Source organism: Mus musculus, chromosome 16 (genome assembly GCF_000001635.26).
Source record: "Mus musculus strain C57BL/6J chromosome 16, GRCm38.p6 C57BL/6J".
Taxonomy (NCBI): Eukaryota; Metazoa; Chordata; class Mammalia; order Rodentia; family Muridae; genus Mus; species Mus musculus.
In genome coordinates this window covers 24,827,951-24,843,987 of record NC_000082.6, presented here as the reverse complement: position 1 = coordinate 24,843,987, position 16,037 = coordinate 24,827,951, and the positions used below count along the sequence as shown (strand labels likewise).

General features: G+C 41.4%; 1 protein-coding gene across 10 annotated transcripts in view; it reads right to left on the bottom strand.

The window, feature by feature from the left end:
• Window positions 1-16,037, bottom strand: part of Lpp (LIM domain containing preferred translocation partner in lipoma) — a 599,229-nt gene that overhangs the window by 148,591 nt on the left and 434,601 nt on the right. The window lies entirely within an intron of this gene.

The window sequence follows — 16,037 nt, the reverse complement described above, 5'->3', positions numbered from 1 at the left end:
ATGTTGTCATGCCTAATTCTAGTTTCACTTGTTTGAGTGATGCTGAAGGCATGGAATGCCTTCACAACATGAATAATACTTCACTGGTAACGTTTTAGTCCTTTGTCTATACTATTTTTCTAGTGTTTGAGATATACATATATGTGAAGTACAGACATGCAGAGTAAAAATCCCAAGAAACACTTTGGTAGGCCACTACTCTGGTTCTCAGAGGATTTTATTCCCCGTTAGAATATTTACTTTAGAGAAAGAAGTGGACAGACCATGGCCTGTGCCAGCTGCTCTCTTCTTTGTGAGACAAGAAAGCTGAAATGCCAAAAGATCAGGGCAGGGCTAGTTATGGTGACATCGGGCCAAGACACCATGCTGGACCATCCAGTTACATTAAATCTAGAGCAACTTCTCAACTGCAGATGTTGTTTTGCACTAAAAGCATTGCAGTATACCTTAAAGAAACTACTGCGTTGCTGGTTTTTTAGTTTATCCTTTCATTGTTTTTTTCCCTCATTTTTACTAATTCTTTGAGAATTATAATGTATTTTGATCCTACTTATCCCACCCCAAATCACCCTAGATTCACCCTACTTCCCTATGTTTTTAACTTTTAACATCCCCTTAAAAAATCAAGCAAATATGTGCTACACATACACCCTTGGGTGTTGGGTCTACAACAGGAGTATGGTTGACCTACCATGCATGGCCTACACAATTAAATAGTGAAGATGGAAAAGGGGTCAGTTGCTTTCCTTCAGGTGTGCAATAAAAGGTGAGGCTGAGCCCGGATTATGCTGGCATCTAAACCCAAATTCCACCCATGCACTTTCCTTTCAACCAGGTATTGTTTATTATTGTTTTAGTCTAGGTTTCAATAAACACGCGGTAAAAAATTAAATCTATCTTCCACAAAACAAGTTCAGAAATTTAGATTTTCTACCTTTAGCACTTACATTTCAAAAAAAGACTAATATCAAAGTAGTCTTATCAGTATTTCACAGATGTGGAAAGGCTATTTTTGTTATTATTCAAATATTCTTGCCTAGTTTGCCAAATTTAGAAAGGTTCTTTCCCATTTAAATTCTACTTTTTGTATTAATATAAGACAAATATAATATATTAATGCTATCAAGACTTATCAGGGTGATATGTCCTGATAAACCCATTTGTAAGTTGAAAACATTATAAACAAAAGGAGCCTTTTATATACCTCACATGCTGGGCATTGTATGTACTAAAAGCATTGACTGTCATGTGCTATGTGGCCCAGTAAGAGCTCTGCCCCAGTGCCACTGCACAGCATCTTAAGAGAATATTATTAGCTTGGGGGGAAAAACATACCCTAGATTTGTGTGCTTTCTATAGAATGGATGCCTGATTTCAAAACAAAAATGAAAAACTGACAGTAGAACCCCAGTTAAGCAAGGAACAAAATCTGATACATTAGTTGTTATGAGAAAGGATCTAGATGATTTGATGGTATTTCTGAATTTTGTCTATGAGACTCTCCTACCTTCCCATCCAGTGTCTAATGCTGACCACCTGTAGAATAAATGGTGGAAACCACCAGAGTCTTCAAGTAAGTGGTGGCTTTTACCCCAAGGAAGAGAGCCCAGGGCATTGAGTTCAACTTTACTTCTCCCTCTGATAGGCAGATTATCTCCGAAATTTCTCCCTTCTAATAGAGATTAGTGCTCATGATGTCTAAAGGACACCAAACAGCTGTGTTCAACTCATTAATTTTCAAATGAGCAATTCATAGCCCAGTTTAGGGTAAAAGCATTCAATTGTATTATGTGAACGAGTCACTGGGATGGGATGACTCCCACTGCTTTCTGAGTTGGTGCTTCTGAAGTAGAAATGTGAACAGTGGTGGTGAAATGTTTACCTGCTTCCAGGATCCCTCGCTTGCATGACTGTTTCCAGGATGTTTGCATTCACATTTAGCTAATCTTAGATGCTTAGATGCCCTGTTTGACAGGCAAACTGCTTTAAGGATAAGAAAACTGCACAGGTCAAGTGGGTAAGTGAGCACCATCTCTGAGAAACAGCAGATCAGACTCCACGGTGGACCAAGTTTGTATATGTGCTACAATGCAATGCCTCTCAATGTTGTCTACTGGTGTCTTCAAGCCCTTCCAGCTGCAGTATTTAACAGCAATTTAGATTTATATCTATTTACTCTAGTATAAGCCAAGATTTTTATGTACATAAAAGAAAGTTTACTGCTCAGTGTGGAACAAATTAAATCAGCCTATCATTTTCTGGGGGGGGGGGGAGATGTTCTTTTAAATACTCATATTAATCAGCAGTATGTGTGTTCTTTGAAATGTATGAATCACTTAGTAAAGACATAGGAACATCATAGGCAGGTGAGTTGTCAAGTGGACAGGTTTCAGACAACTCCAAACTTTTCTTAACATACACGTCCTAAGAAATTACTAAGTGCCAAGAACTGCAAATATCAATCCCAATGAAAAGTTTCAACCTCTGACAACTTAAAGAGTTGTAGAAGAATAAGACCCACGGTAGATAGTCACAAAAGTGTGTAGAGACTAAGATACAGGCATGGTTCCGATGTTCCCATGTGCCAGGAGAAGGCTGCTGAAGACAAGAATCTTTGTATTTGAAGGATAGATTAGATTTCATAAGACAGAGAAAGGAAGAGAAAAGGAAGGACACACAGGAACACTGCATACGGAAGAAATGGAGAGGGAAAAAGAGCTGTAAGGAAGACAGCAGCCAATGCCAGGTCTTCATTTTAGCTGAGAGAACACTATGAGATTTTACATTGCAAGGCTATTTACAAATGCAATCAGGACTGGGTGGTGGCTCAACTTGCTCTCTTGTCTCTAGGCACACAGAAAGCATCTCTGATTCCCAGTTTGAAGTTGCCATGTGAGGCACAAGAAGGTAGGGGCTTAGTCCTTCAGTTACTGGAAAATGAAGAGAACTCTATCTCATAGGCTGAGTTATTTCACACTGTAAGAGGGAACATGGAAACTGATAAACTAAAAGGCCAGTGCTGAAAAGTCATAGGAAACTGAGTGGTATTATTCTATTTATGTGTTTGTCTATTTCCAAGTGTGGGTGTCTCTGTGTGTGTGTTTGAGTGTGTGTGTCAGATAAAGGATCGAATTATCTACTTGGTCTGATATGCACTGCTACATTGTTGCCCAGGTAACTGTCATTAGAAAAGACATATGGTGCCAAATGTACAGTCATATGCAAGTCTACTTTTTTGCTAAGTATTATGGGAGTATTATGGGTGATATTGCATAATAATGAAAAAAATACAAAAGGACATAATCGTTTCTGAACAAGAAAAATTGCCACAATAATAATAAGGCAAATAGCAACTGCTATCCACCATAGTCACATTGCATTTCATTATGCTTGAAGCATTTGGCATAGTCTTATACAGGATTAAGTATATTATTACATGATCACAAATATCCGACTATTCAGGGCATCTTTAATATTTTTCTATCTTTAACTTGACTAAAGGTCTTTACGGAATTATTTTCATTTCCTGGGCCTCAGTTTCTTCATGCATAGAAATACATTCTCAAAGATTGCTTGATTCTTCAACTCCATGTGTTTGTGACGATAATATAGCATGTGTCATTGTCCACCTTGAGAGTGAAATAACATGTCTCTATATTTAGAGATATTTTGTCGTCTGCAAAAATAGATGCACACTGAGTCAGTGGAAACCTCATTAGTACAGAGGTTTCCATTATAAGAAGACATAAACCACTTGTCAGCATCCTCTGAAGCACCTGGAGCTTCACTCTGTGTTCTGAGTCTGAGTAAGCACGGGGCAGCCTGCAGGGCTTCTGCAGCCTACTGAACTTTCACTACGCCTGGCTTCCGAAATCAAGAACCTAGGAAGGTTAACCACTTTATCCTCCTTGCCCTGTTCTTACACAGAGAAGGAAAGTTTCCACCAACGGGCATATGTGGGGGGTGGGAGTGGGGGTGGGGGTGGCAGAGTTTGCTATGTAGCCAAACTAGCCTGAACCTATCTAGGCAGCCCAAACTGACCTCAAAGCTGTCACCCTCCTGCCTTAGCCTCACAAGAGGTAGATAATAGGTATGTGCAACTGGGACCCATATCTTCTGAAGAACGGGAATGCTTGATAAAGAGCCCTCACTGAGATGCCTAGTGGAGGTTCCCAGGCCAATGCCCCCTCGCTTCAATGAAGCTTCCTAATAGCAATGTAGCTCAGTGCTCTAAGGATCCATGTGATGAATCAGTCACTCCCTAACTGCCAATGTATCAACCTCTCAGGTTACAGAGGATGGCCTTGCTATTGGTCATTTTTCCTCTGTGTCCTTACCTGCTGTTGATTTCTTATCTACAAAGTACTACACAATTGAACTTAGTGAATCTGAATCTTACCAGAACAGCACTGCGCAGGCAAATAAAACTGCAGGAAAAAGCAGCCAAAATGTACTGAAAGATTCCATGATAATGAATACTCTATCATTTTGGATAGCAAAGATGCGCAGTTTTTCTTGTCCATTTGTAATGGTGTACAAGAGGTTCCTTCTCTCAGAAGGAAAATGACTTCAATTATATGTTCTTGTAAAAAGAAACATTGAAATTATCTTCTTTTCAAAAGGTAGAATTAGCCCCATTTTAAAGCTGAAAGCCTGCCAGAAAAAAAAAAAAGTCTGTATTTCTGATAGCCCCCCTCCCCACCCCCCAGCATTTAGCTGTATCAAGTTTTCACTTCTCAATTTCCTATGGCTGCTTCTACTTCTAGATTCTTACCAGATGTCAGGTTGACTCTTAATGCCTCACTGGGTAAAGGGATGACGTATCCTTTCTGGCCAAGGGCAGAGGGTCCACTGGGATACCTGTTATGTTTCAGGGGTGGGCCATGGAGAAGTCATGTGGTAGGAGAGGGATCCACATGATTATTGCTAGGCAGAACCCACAACCTCTTTTTTGTCAGACTCTTTTTTTTGTCGGTTTTTCGAGACAGGGTTTCTCTGTATAGCCCTGGCTGTCCCGGAACTTACTTTGTAGACCGGGCTGGCTTCAAACTCAGAAATCTGCCTGCCTCTGCCTCCCGAGTGCTGGGATTAAAGGGGTGCACCACTACACCTGGCTGCTTATCACACTCTTGTCCCTAAGCCAAAGCTGCAGTCACAGGAGAGGACCTATGAATCTGTATTTCAGCAAGATGGGCTTACTGAAAAGCTACTACATCCAAGGGCAAGGCTGGGCATCTATTAGAAAGCTGCAGTGCTAGGACACCAAGGTTTTGTGACCATCTAACAAGCCAAAGTGGCTCTCATGCCCCACAGTTACCACCCTTAGTCTCCCACGTCACAGGTAATTGCCTCAAGGTTGCCTATGCTGACTTTGAGTCCTGATATCTTTTAATCACTTAGGAATTTGCTTTTCTATTACTGACCTCCTCATTTACAAGCTGGAGTAATTTATCTAATTCATACAAAGAAGCACTGTATAGTAAGTACTAAGTCTACCTGCTCAGTTACTAGAGAAGAGATTTAGAGCTCCATGGCGATGCTCTTCTTGAAGAACAAAGTGAAGCGCTTGCTCACTGGTCTTTGCAGTGACCCCCACCTTTCTGTCAGGGTCATAGTCTTGAATTTCAGAGAATGTTTTACCAATTTACATAATAATTATGAGGACTTTTGAAAACAGGCCTCCTAATACTGAGGTTAGTAAATGCACGCTTTGTTGGACCTCCAAACTTTTAACCTTCCTATATATAATACCTTTGACATTGAAACATACATCAGTGACATAAAGTTCATGTTAGATGGAGTAATGTTTCTGTCCCTTTCCTGCTTCTCCAGGCATCTAAGCCATAAATAATGATGCCACACCAACCAGGAGAGAAGAACTAAAAAAAAAAAAAAAACAACTAGTGGGTACCTCCATTAACAGATGCAGAAAAATTGATGACACAGCCCTGTGCCACAGGTATCCCCTAATGCTGCTGTTCTTATGCCTCCCAGGGTGCCTCTTGAGGAGGAAGCAAGCCCACCTTGGGAGTGAGAGGATCCCTCTCAGTTTGTTCTGCAGGAGGCTAATGGAACCTATTCCTATAAAACCAGGATGGGGAAAATCACTATAGTCTCTAGCCTACCAGTTAGACTTGATACCTCATGGAAATAGATTTGCCATTAACAAGGGTAGACAAATGTCGGACATCTCTTCATTTATTTTCACCCAACAAAGACGGATGACATGGAATTCTAATGGATGGAATGAACTGTCTATGGTTGCATTTTCAAATTAAACCATTTCCTTGCTTATAGCCTACGTAGGTAGCAATGGCTTTCTAGAGGAAAAGGTTTCGTCTTATTTTGATGGCCTGAAAAAGTGCAGTAGCTATTTAATCCTTTGTTGTGAAGAAAGATTTCATAGCATGTGTTGTTCTATTAGGAGTACAGGGATGGGGGGATGCTTTTGATTTGAAGTTACACCAATTCATTCATTCATTCATTCATTCATTCATTCATTGAGACAGCATCTCATAAAATCTTGGCTGATATTACACTTGCCATGCCATGAGCCTGGCTTTAATCTCCTGATCCTCTTTCCACCATCACCCAGTGCCCAAGTGCAGGCATGACAAGTGTGTACCACTGCATCTGGGAAGAAGCTATACTTTTAAGAGACAGACACCATAGTTTGTCTGTTACCTGTCCTGTAGCCTTGGCCTTGTTTCTAACACGCTGCCTGTTTAAAATGAGTTTCCCCTAGTCACTTGTTATTAGGTACTTAGATTGCCCATGTTTCTTGCTATTATAATTTTCAGAGTGTATTAAAATAGTGTATAACATACATGAGAAACTGACTATGAACATCAAAACAAAACAAAATCCTAGAAGCCCAGCAAAGTATCAGTGATGGAATATAAGCAGTTTATTTTAAAATGATTTAATTAGAATATAGTATAGTGAATGGCTTTTGGAAAATAACAAATGTACTTTTCAAAGCATAGGGTTCTAGTCTCCTCTTCAGAGTTTTCGGTATGAGACTAGGCCAGCCAAGGGAATCCAGACTGAGGACAGGTTGAGAAAGCGAAAGGCCTGAGCTTTTCAGTCTTCTATGCACAGAAACACTTTCCCACTACACAAGTTGTTTCTAGCTAGTGGGATTGACAGATGCCTGAACGTGACACAAGACACTGAAATAACATGCAAATCCGCTTTCAGTTTTAATATGCAAATACAGTGCTTGGCACATCACTTTCCATGGCTGAGGTAAATTTCTGTTTTTGAGTTTTTCGTGGGAAACGCAAACCAGCAAACAAATGGTTAACCCCCCCACATTTCACCTAACTGGAGGTGGTTTTCTTTTGAGTCAGAGAGGTGTCTTGCTCAGCAACCCAAGGCACCTGGGAGGCAGAGAAAGGCCAATGCTTTGTTCTGTGAAAATGCCACCATCTACAAACAAGTTTGCCCTCTGACAGGTGATCTTGCTGAATGCCCAAGCCTGTAGGAATGTAACCAAGGTGCCTAAGAGGGAATAACAGGAAAAAAATGTTTTCTTGTTTGACCAATGAAAAGCAAATCACAAAAGTTCAGCCTTGTGGGGAGATAAACAACTGGACAGAGAGAACATGGAGAAGTAGTGAAAAGTCCTTGTTCTTAGGTATCTATACCGTAGGCAAACTGCAAGCTCAACTAAAGCTGCATTAAATTAGTGATTTAAGGCTGCGCAAATATTAGGGACTCGTGCAGTATCAGGGCAAACATCATGATGGCTGTGATCTGTCTAGCTTAACAGTTTAGAATTTGGTCAGGAAATCAAGGCATGTGAAGAAAAAACAAAAGGACAAAGAAAAGCAATCAGTGTGGCTAAGGCGCTTAATGCCTGCATTCTAGATAGACAATTCTTACTTCTGCTTTAACTCCATACCCACTAATCAACATTTGACACGTGGAGCAAGATATTTAGAGATTGAGATAAATATGTCTTAGTTACTTAAGATATAAATGTGTGTTAACAGATCTTTTTTTTTTATTACATATTTTCCTCAATTACATTTCCAATGCTATCCCAAAAGTCCTCCATACCCTCCTCCACACTTCCCTACCCACTCATTCCCATTTTTTTTTTGGCCCTGGCGTTCCCCTGTATTGGGGCATATACAGTTTGCGTGTCCAATGGGCCTCTCTTTCCAGTGATGGCCGACTAGGCCATCTTTTGATACATATGCAGCTAGAGTCAAGAGCTCCGGGGTACTGGTTAGTTCATAATGTTGTTCCACCTATAGGGTTGCAGATCCCTTTAGCTCCTTGGGTACTTTCTCTAGCTCTTATGAGTTAAGTAAGATGGTCCATCTAAGCCACTGTACCCTGTGGCACATTAGAACTTAGTGTCTGCGTTAAATGTGCCCAGGCTGTGGCAATTTTGTAAAACCATCATTAGATAATGTGGATTCAAGAGGACAGAATGTTCTTGTGGCCTAAACAAGACAAGAGGATCAGGGGCTTGGATTAGGACCTGGTGTAAAAGAATTCAGGAGAGATTAAACACTGTAAGATTAAATTTTCTTTGGATTTTCCTGCTCCTTCACCGTCTGTAAGCAACCTGGTCCAACACTGACAAACACCAGAGTTTTACTGTCACATCATGACCCTGGGGTTTCCTTTTCCATTCCATCCTCTTCCCCACCCTCACCTTTCCTCATTCAGAAAATCAAATCAGTGGTTTGTTAATGGCCTATCTGGGAGGGAGTGATTTGAATAAAACCACACCCAGGGAGCAGCAGAGCCATGAGTTACCTATGAGCCTTCTGATCTTAGCTCAGTGTTTTCCCACTGATTTACAGCTATCTTTATATATTCATTTAGAAATATGAAACTTACATGATCCATCATAAAGGTTAATCAAGACAGTCAACCTCACTGATTAAAGCCTGATGCTAATTATACCAGAGGCTGGAGACTAATGCGGCCCTTCTTGCTTTCAGAAACACTGATTGTGGTGTGGTGGAGAAAGTGTTGGCTTTGGGGCAGAGCAGTGTGACGTCACACCACTTACTCTCCACTGTTCTTATTTATTTCTTTTTTATTTTACTTTGGCGGCGGCGGGGGTGGGGTGGGGTGGGGGTGTTTAGACTTACCATCACATTTCCGAGGATAAATGACGTGAGGAACAGGCACTTCAGAGCCATCGTGAGTGGTATGCAGATGATACATGGCATGTGCTAGTATTTAACAGTGCCTCATGATTATTTGTGTTAAATGTTCACACAACCTGTCAAATCTGAGCTATGGCTGTCTTTCAAAAGTGGCAGAAGGTGGGTGAGAGAACATGAAGGACTTAAGTGCCATCCATCAACACCGCAGGGAGCGGGGAGATAGGAACTGATCCTGAACATAAAGTCGAGGAGCTCTGCCACTTCTGATCAACCAGCCATGTGATGTACCCACAGACATGTCTTCATGACTTCTATGAGCTCGGCATACATTAGAGTTTGATTTATATAATTCATTGATTTATAACTTGGGAAACTGAAAGTAGCTACAGGGCACTATATAGCAGGTATCAGATAATATTCGAAATATTTCACATTAAATAACTCATTTAATCACCAAGCACCTTTGATAGGCAATCACACTGTCTTGCCAAGGGGTGAAACTAAGTCACTCGTACCTTGATAGGTGTCCTCAAGACTGATGTGTACCACAAGAGTACCCAGCATTCCAACCCACCTACACTTTTCCCACAGGACGGCTGTTAGTCTTAAGGGATTAAAATTATATAGTATAAAGTAACATCAATAGAAATTTTCTTAGGTGAAAATACTTTTTTTTTTTTTTTGCATGGAGATGACAGCCAAGAGTGAAAAAGCGTCTGTGAAGGGTAAGCTCCCACTGCTGAGAAACTTCTCCAGATTGAATAGTTTCATTCAAAATTCAGCACAATCAAACTGCTTTTCAAACGCTGTCTCCTCTATCAATATCTGACACAAGGATCAATGCTAATCTCAGAAGAGAAGAAAATAAAAACTGTAAAAAGTCTTTTTTACATTAAAAGCTCAAGTTCGGGGCCATCTCCTAATGAGCAGGACGAGAAGATTTCCTGTTGGGTTCTGTCCTAAGGATGGCTAGACTATCAGGGAACTCCCCTGCGCCCTGTAAGAACCAGGCCCTCGCTAATTCAGGCGGCATCTCCAGGCTTGCCATACTTTGCAGTCTTTACAGAAGCAGAGCACACTGGAGATCATTTGCTGGCTGATGGGAGCATTGAGGAGGGGGCTGTGCTGCTCAAGCTTACCTGAAAATGGAGGCTGCAACAGAGGAAAGCTCAGATCAGAAAAGCAGGTCTAACTCAGAACCGGCCCACGCCTCTTTGCACCCCAGAAGGCTCCCCCAGAAGAGCGGCATGCTGTGGATGAGAGCATCCCCGTTCTCTGTGAAGCATGCCCATTCCTGTCAAGAATCATGGGAGCCCTAATCTACACTGATGCATTATTCTGCGGTCCCAAGATGGAAGTTGCTATAAAGTGAAAATCATTGCTGTTATTCTTGGCGAGTGTACACAGACCGGCAACAGCTGGTCCAGACAGATGTGGTCTTATAGTGAATTCCAAGTCTGGCTGTGCTGATGCCAGCCCTCTGAAGAGTTCTTTTTCTGGACCAAGAAGGAGCGTTCCTCCTCAGTCTGTGCACCCCATAGGCTGAGTGTCATTAACTCGAGGTTAAAGCCCTAATAAGCCAGCACCAAGGCATCTCCCTTCTGTCTCTATTGCTATTTTCCAACGACTTGACTTTCTAAGAACACTACTGTTTTATGGAAAGACTTTGTGAATGCCTGGGAGTTGCAAAAGTAATATTTATAAATCACTATCTTGTGGATAAGTTCTCCCTTTAACTTTTGAAATAAGTCAGCAAAGTATGTATTTTTGAGGTTTTATTTATATTTCTTTTGTGGCTTTCAAAAAGTATTCTTTAAGTTAGCATGCAAATAAACTTCATTAAAGCATCTTCATACATTTAGATCATTACAGTTTAACTTTATTGGTTTCTTCCCTACAGCTGGTTCCCTTTCTCCCTCTTCTTTTTTCAGTATTAATTATCTGTTTATTTCGTGTGTGTGTGTGTGTGTGTGTGCCCACACGTTTTTGCTCATGCATACACACGCACGCACACACACACAGATGAGAGAGACAGAGAGAGACAGAGAGAGAGAGACAGAGAGAAAGAGGGGGAGCAGGTCCCTCAGAAGCAGTGATTTTTCAACCTGAGGGTTATGACCCCTTTGGAGGTCACATAACAAAAAACTTGAATACCACACATTTACATTATGATTCATAACAGTAGCAAAATTATAGTTATGAAGTAGCAACAAAATAATGTTCTGGTTGGGGGTCACCACAACATATGGAACTATGTGAAAGGATCACAGCATTAGGAAGGTTGGCTCCACTGCTCTGAGTTACAGGTAGCTGTGCGCTGCCGTGTGTGGGTGCGAGGCAGTGAACTCAGGTTCTCTGTTAAAGTGGCGTGCATGCTCACTATGGAGCACGTGTGTCTCCAGCCCTGGAATAATATCACTGGTGCTGTTTTGGCCTTCAGCTTTCTTACTCCATGCTTGCCATTTTCCATGAGAAGTATTTTGATACTTCACAAATGAGCAACTGGGAAATAATGAAGGCAAGGTGTTCAAGATCACAGAACTGGGATAAGGAGGAAACAGGATCTATAATAAAATGCAGTGGTTGTAGAAATTTTCACCCCTAGAGACAGGGAAGGTAGCCCAGGGCAGCAGTGTAATCAGAATGACATCTATTCGCTGTAACAATCCTACGGCTACAAATGTAGCATCACATGAACAACATGGAGCTCTGGAGGTTTTCTGAGCCTCATCACTCCATTCTGAGTAGGGGGTAGAATCCATGTTGTCCCAGGCTCTATTCTTTTTTTTTTTTTTAAAGATTTATTTATTTATTTATTTATTATATGTAAGTACACTGTAGCTGTCTTCAGACGCACCAGAAGAGGGCATCAGATCTCATTACGAGTGGTTGTGAGCCACCATGTGGTTGCTGGGATTTGAACTTTGGACCTTCGGAAGAGCAGTCGGGTGCTCTTACCCACTGAGCCATCTCACCAGGCCCCCAGGCTCTATTCTTTTTCTGAGTTACAAGTAGTTCAGCCACCGCCCCAGGTCATTCAACATTTTCACGCTTCAAGACGAGGCTTCTTAACTATCCACAGAGGCTTTTGAGATGAGCAGGAAACAAGAAATGTGGAGAGCACACTGCTTTCATTTGGCACAATTATAATTACAGCAAGATGATTGTAAATAACACAATCATTATGAGAGTATTAACCAAATGCATAGCAGGTGATTTACTGAAGAGACTAATGAGATATGGGCCCTGTTCTCATAGAGAAAAAAAAAAAAAAAGGAAAAGAAAATAAAATGAGAGAAAAGTCTACAAAGCCAAAGCAAACTGTACTGAAGTGTTACACTTCTTCATAGCAAAAGGGGTGTTGCAGTTGGGGTCATGGGGAGACACTCATAAGAGAAAGTAACATCTGAACTGCGTCCTGGAGACAGGTGGACGTGGGACACCTGGGCATGTAGACACATGGCATCTCAGGTGAAGACCCAAGGAGAAAAAGCAGGTGCATCAGGCTGGCAGCCTAATTGCTTCAGGTCAGCGCAGGGTCAGGTCCCTCAGTGTCTCTGTGCTCATTGTTTGCTCTACTGTCCACTCCGAGTAGGAAGCCAGCAGGGTGTTTTAGTGAAGGGGTGGAAAGTGTCTGCTGATAGCATCAACCCACAGGAGGCTGCTGAGTGAGCTGTCTGCAGATCACCTCAGGACCGTGGCACAGCAGGCCAGCTGTTCCAGACGAGGCCAAACATTACTCACCGAAATGCACGCTCTTGCTGCTGATTTTTTAAAGTGATTACTTTAATGAGAGGCTGGAGAAAAATGAGCATGCCAAGAACTCAGCATGCAGGGGGAAGGTTGGGGTGGAGAAATCTGGGTGCCCCAGGACTGCACTGAGATGGTCATGCTTCCACGGGGGAAGGGGGAGAGTGTAATAACGGAATCTGGGTTAGTTTTATCTTCTCCTTTGGCAGTTTTCATAGAGTCGTGAAAGTATTTTTATGTCCTGACTTTAGATAAGTGCTTATCTAAAAGCTAGCTGAAACACTCTCCATCCACTGCCTAGGCACCTACTTTCCAGTTTAGGAGGCATCTTCATATAATACCAACACTGTTATACAGACAGACTGAAAGAATTCAATACCCACTGCCTCTAAAACTTGTTCTACAATTATATGTAGTGACCAAGAGTCAGGGATTTCTTTCCCCCTCTTCCTCTTCTCTTAACAAGGAAATTATAGAAATATATAAATTAAGGACACAGCAGCCTGACCAGTAAGAACTCTAGATTTTTCTCCATAAAGTTTCCAAATGCTATTAGACGGTGGTTTTGCTTCTCGAGGTCCTGTTTCCCTGTGTTTAATGTTCATCTGCTTCACACACTTGTTTTTTTCTTTTTCAACAAACTATGGAGCAGAAGCAACATCAGGCAAGCAGATAAGATGCACAACAAGGACCTACAAACCACTACCACCCATCCCTGGCATTCTTCAACATGGCAGTTAATTGTTTTAAGACTTACTTATTTTATGTGTATGAGTGTCTTGCCTGCATGTATGTATGTGTACCATGTTCATGCCTGATGCTCGTGGGTGTCAGAAGAAGTTATTAGATCTCCTGTTACTGAAGTTATGGATGGGTGTGGGCCACCACGTGGGTGCTGGAAATTGAACGAGGATCCTCTGGAAGAGCTTAAGAGTTAAGTGCTCTTAACTGCTGAGCCATCTACCCAAAACCATAACAGCTAAAATTTGCTAAGGCAAGGTCTACTCTAAATACTTGCAATGCATCCGTTTTCCCTGCTTAGGTATTTCCCCTTTGCCCTCATTCAGCAATGGGGACAGAAAGCACCAAGGTATAAGCAGAAAATGCTAGCTACTACAGCCAAGAAAGATCCTATCCTTAGTCTCTTGCCATTGCACAACCGGGGAAACTTAAAAGTGTGTCACTGCTGGTATATTTTCCCTCCTCTCTTTCCAAGCTCCAGGTCATGGTGTTATAGTCTATGCATAACTAAAGGTGAAATCTGTTACTCCAAATAGCATGAACTGATCAGACATGGGCAGATACTGCACTGGTAAGCACTTGAATGTAGAAGTAAGAATACACATGCTATAGAATACCCCAGGGTTCAACAGTTTAAACTGACATTAAGGTGAAGTTGATACTGTTTCTAAGAAATATATAAATTCAAGAGGCTTAAGTGGTGATAAAGAGTCACATAGAAAGATGAAATGAAAGTCACTGAAATGAAGAAACAGAGACCAAGGCCTTCAAGCAGCCAGCTGAAGTGTAACTAGGAATGCAGGTCTGTTTGGCTCTGGGCCTTTGTGTTTTTAACAACCATAGTGATCCTGGAAGAAGGAAGATGCAGCAAGCAAGGTCACAGAGGCAGGCCTCTCTCTGTATGTGATTTTGACTGCTGAGATTTGGGTACATATTTATAGAACCCATCTACGTCTCTGACAACCTATTTAGCATCCTTTAGAATGTGTCATTACTTGTGAGAGAAGGGAATGTGGAATTAGGCCAGCTTCTCCATCTCAATGTGTGCATTGAAGAAACACTGAATAGATTTTTTTTTTTTGAGAAATAGGAGGTAATAAATTTCTTTAGACAAATGAGCAGAGCCTTTGAATAATGTGTGATTTTTCTTTTTACATCAACAGATACTTCATGCTACTACAGCAAACTTACACTTGGTTTTTCCAAGCTATAATTCCTAAACAGCAACAGCAGGGAGACAAGATCTTGGGACAGAGATGCTCCATCATGCAAGAAAATTGGACTCAGAAATCAGAGGATCACATTCTAACCTTCCCACATGTCACCTTCCTATTCTTGAGTACACTGCTTCTATTATGTATAAAGTAGGTTTGGACACGAATGGCTGCTAGGAACAATATGTAATGACTTAAGTGCTTGTTAAACATAAATATTGACAATACTCTGAATGGGAGATAATGCTCGTAACTGACAAGGTTTACCTTGTCAAAGTCACAGGAATAGAAGACAGTATTTCATAAGCCAAAGAAGCAATCTTTAACACTCTGTTCTGAATTTCTAAACCATAAGCCAGAACAGAAGCTCAGAGTTCCCAATGTGTTAGCCAGATAGAAATGATTAGCACTTCTCTCTTTCTGTTTCTCTGAGCCATTAGCATATCATCCACAAACAGGTAGAAGCACAATGTGCTATAAGACTTCAGGCTAGTCACCAACTCCTCTGGGACTTAGTCATACCTCATGAAACAGTGACTATCGTGAAGGGTGACAACTCCTACCACTGGGACTTCAGAGACTTTATTTGGAACAAGTGAGTAATGAATTGTAAAAATGCTCTGAAAAGTTTCAAGCAGAGAGCAGAGATAGCCAATACCTCCCCTTTAAGACACTTGTGAGAATGACTATGCCACTTGCAAATACAATTGATTACATAAGTACAATCAAATCAACATGTCCTGCCAAGAAACTTGGTTCTCCTCAGTGAAATAATAGCATTTTGGCCAGAGAGTAAATTTCATCATTTTCTTTTGACTTTGGTTCTGACGTGTGCTTAGTAGATTCCTGGGATTGAGGGGCAGAGCCCAAGCCTTTCCCTGGCTCTTACCTTACAGCCTAGATTATAAGTATTGACCAAGCAGAGACAGGGTCTGCTGCTTATCCAAACTAGATGTCAGATCTCAACCTTTACTCCTCCCAATCCTGAGGCATCAAGGGATGAGCCAGGCAGCCGAAATTCACTGAGTCCCAACAAACATTAAGGTAGAAAACTGTGTTAACCTGTCTCTTCCTTTGCTCATCCAATCTTTCTACATTTCATTTCCCCAAAGTAATCAAGTAGCTGTAACGATCATAAAACAAGCAACAGAGCTAGCATTCCACACAAGCTTCATTCTGAATTATATCTACCTTTTCA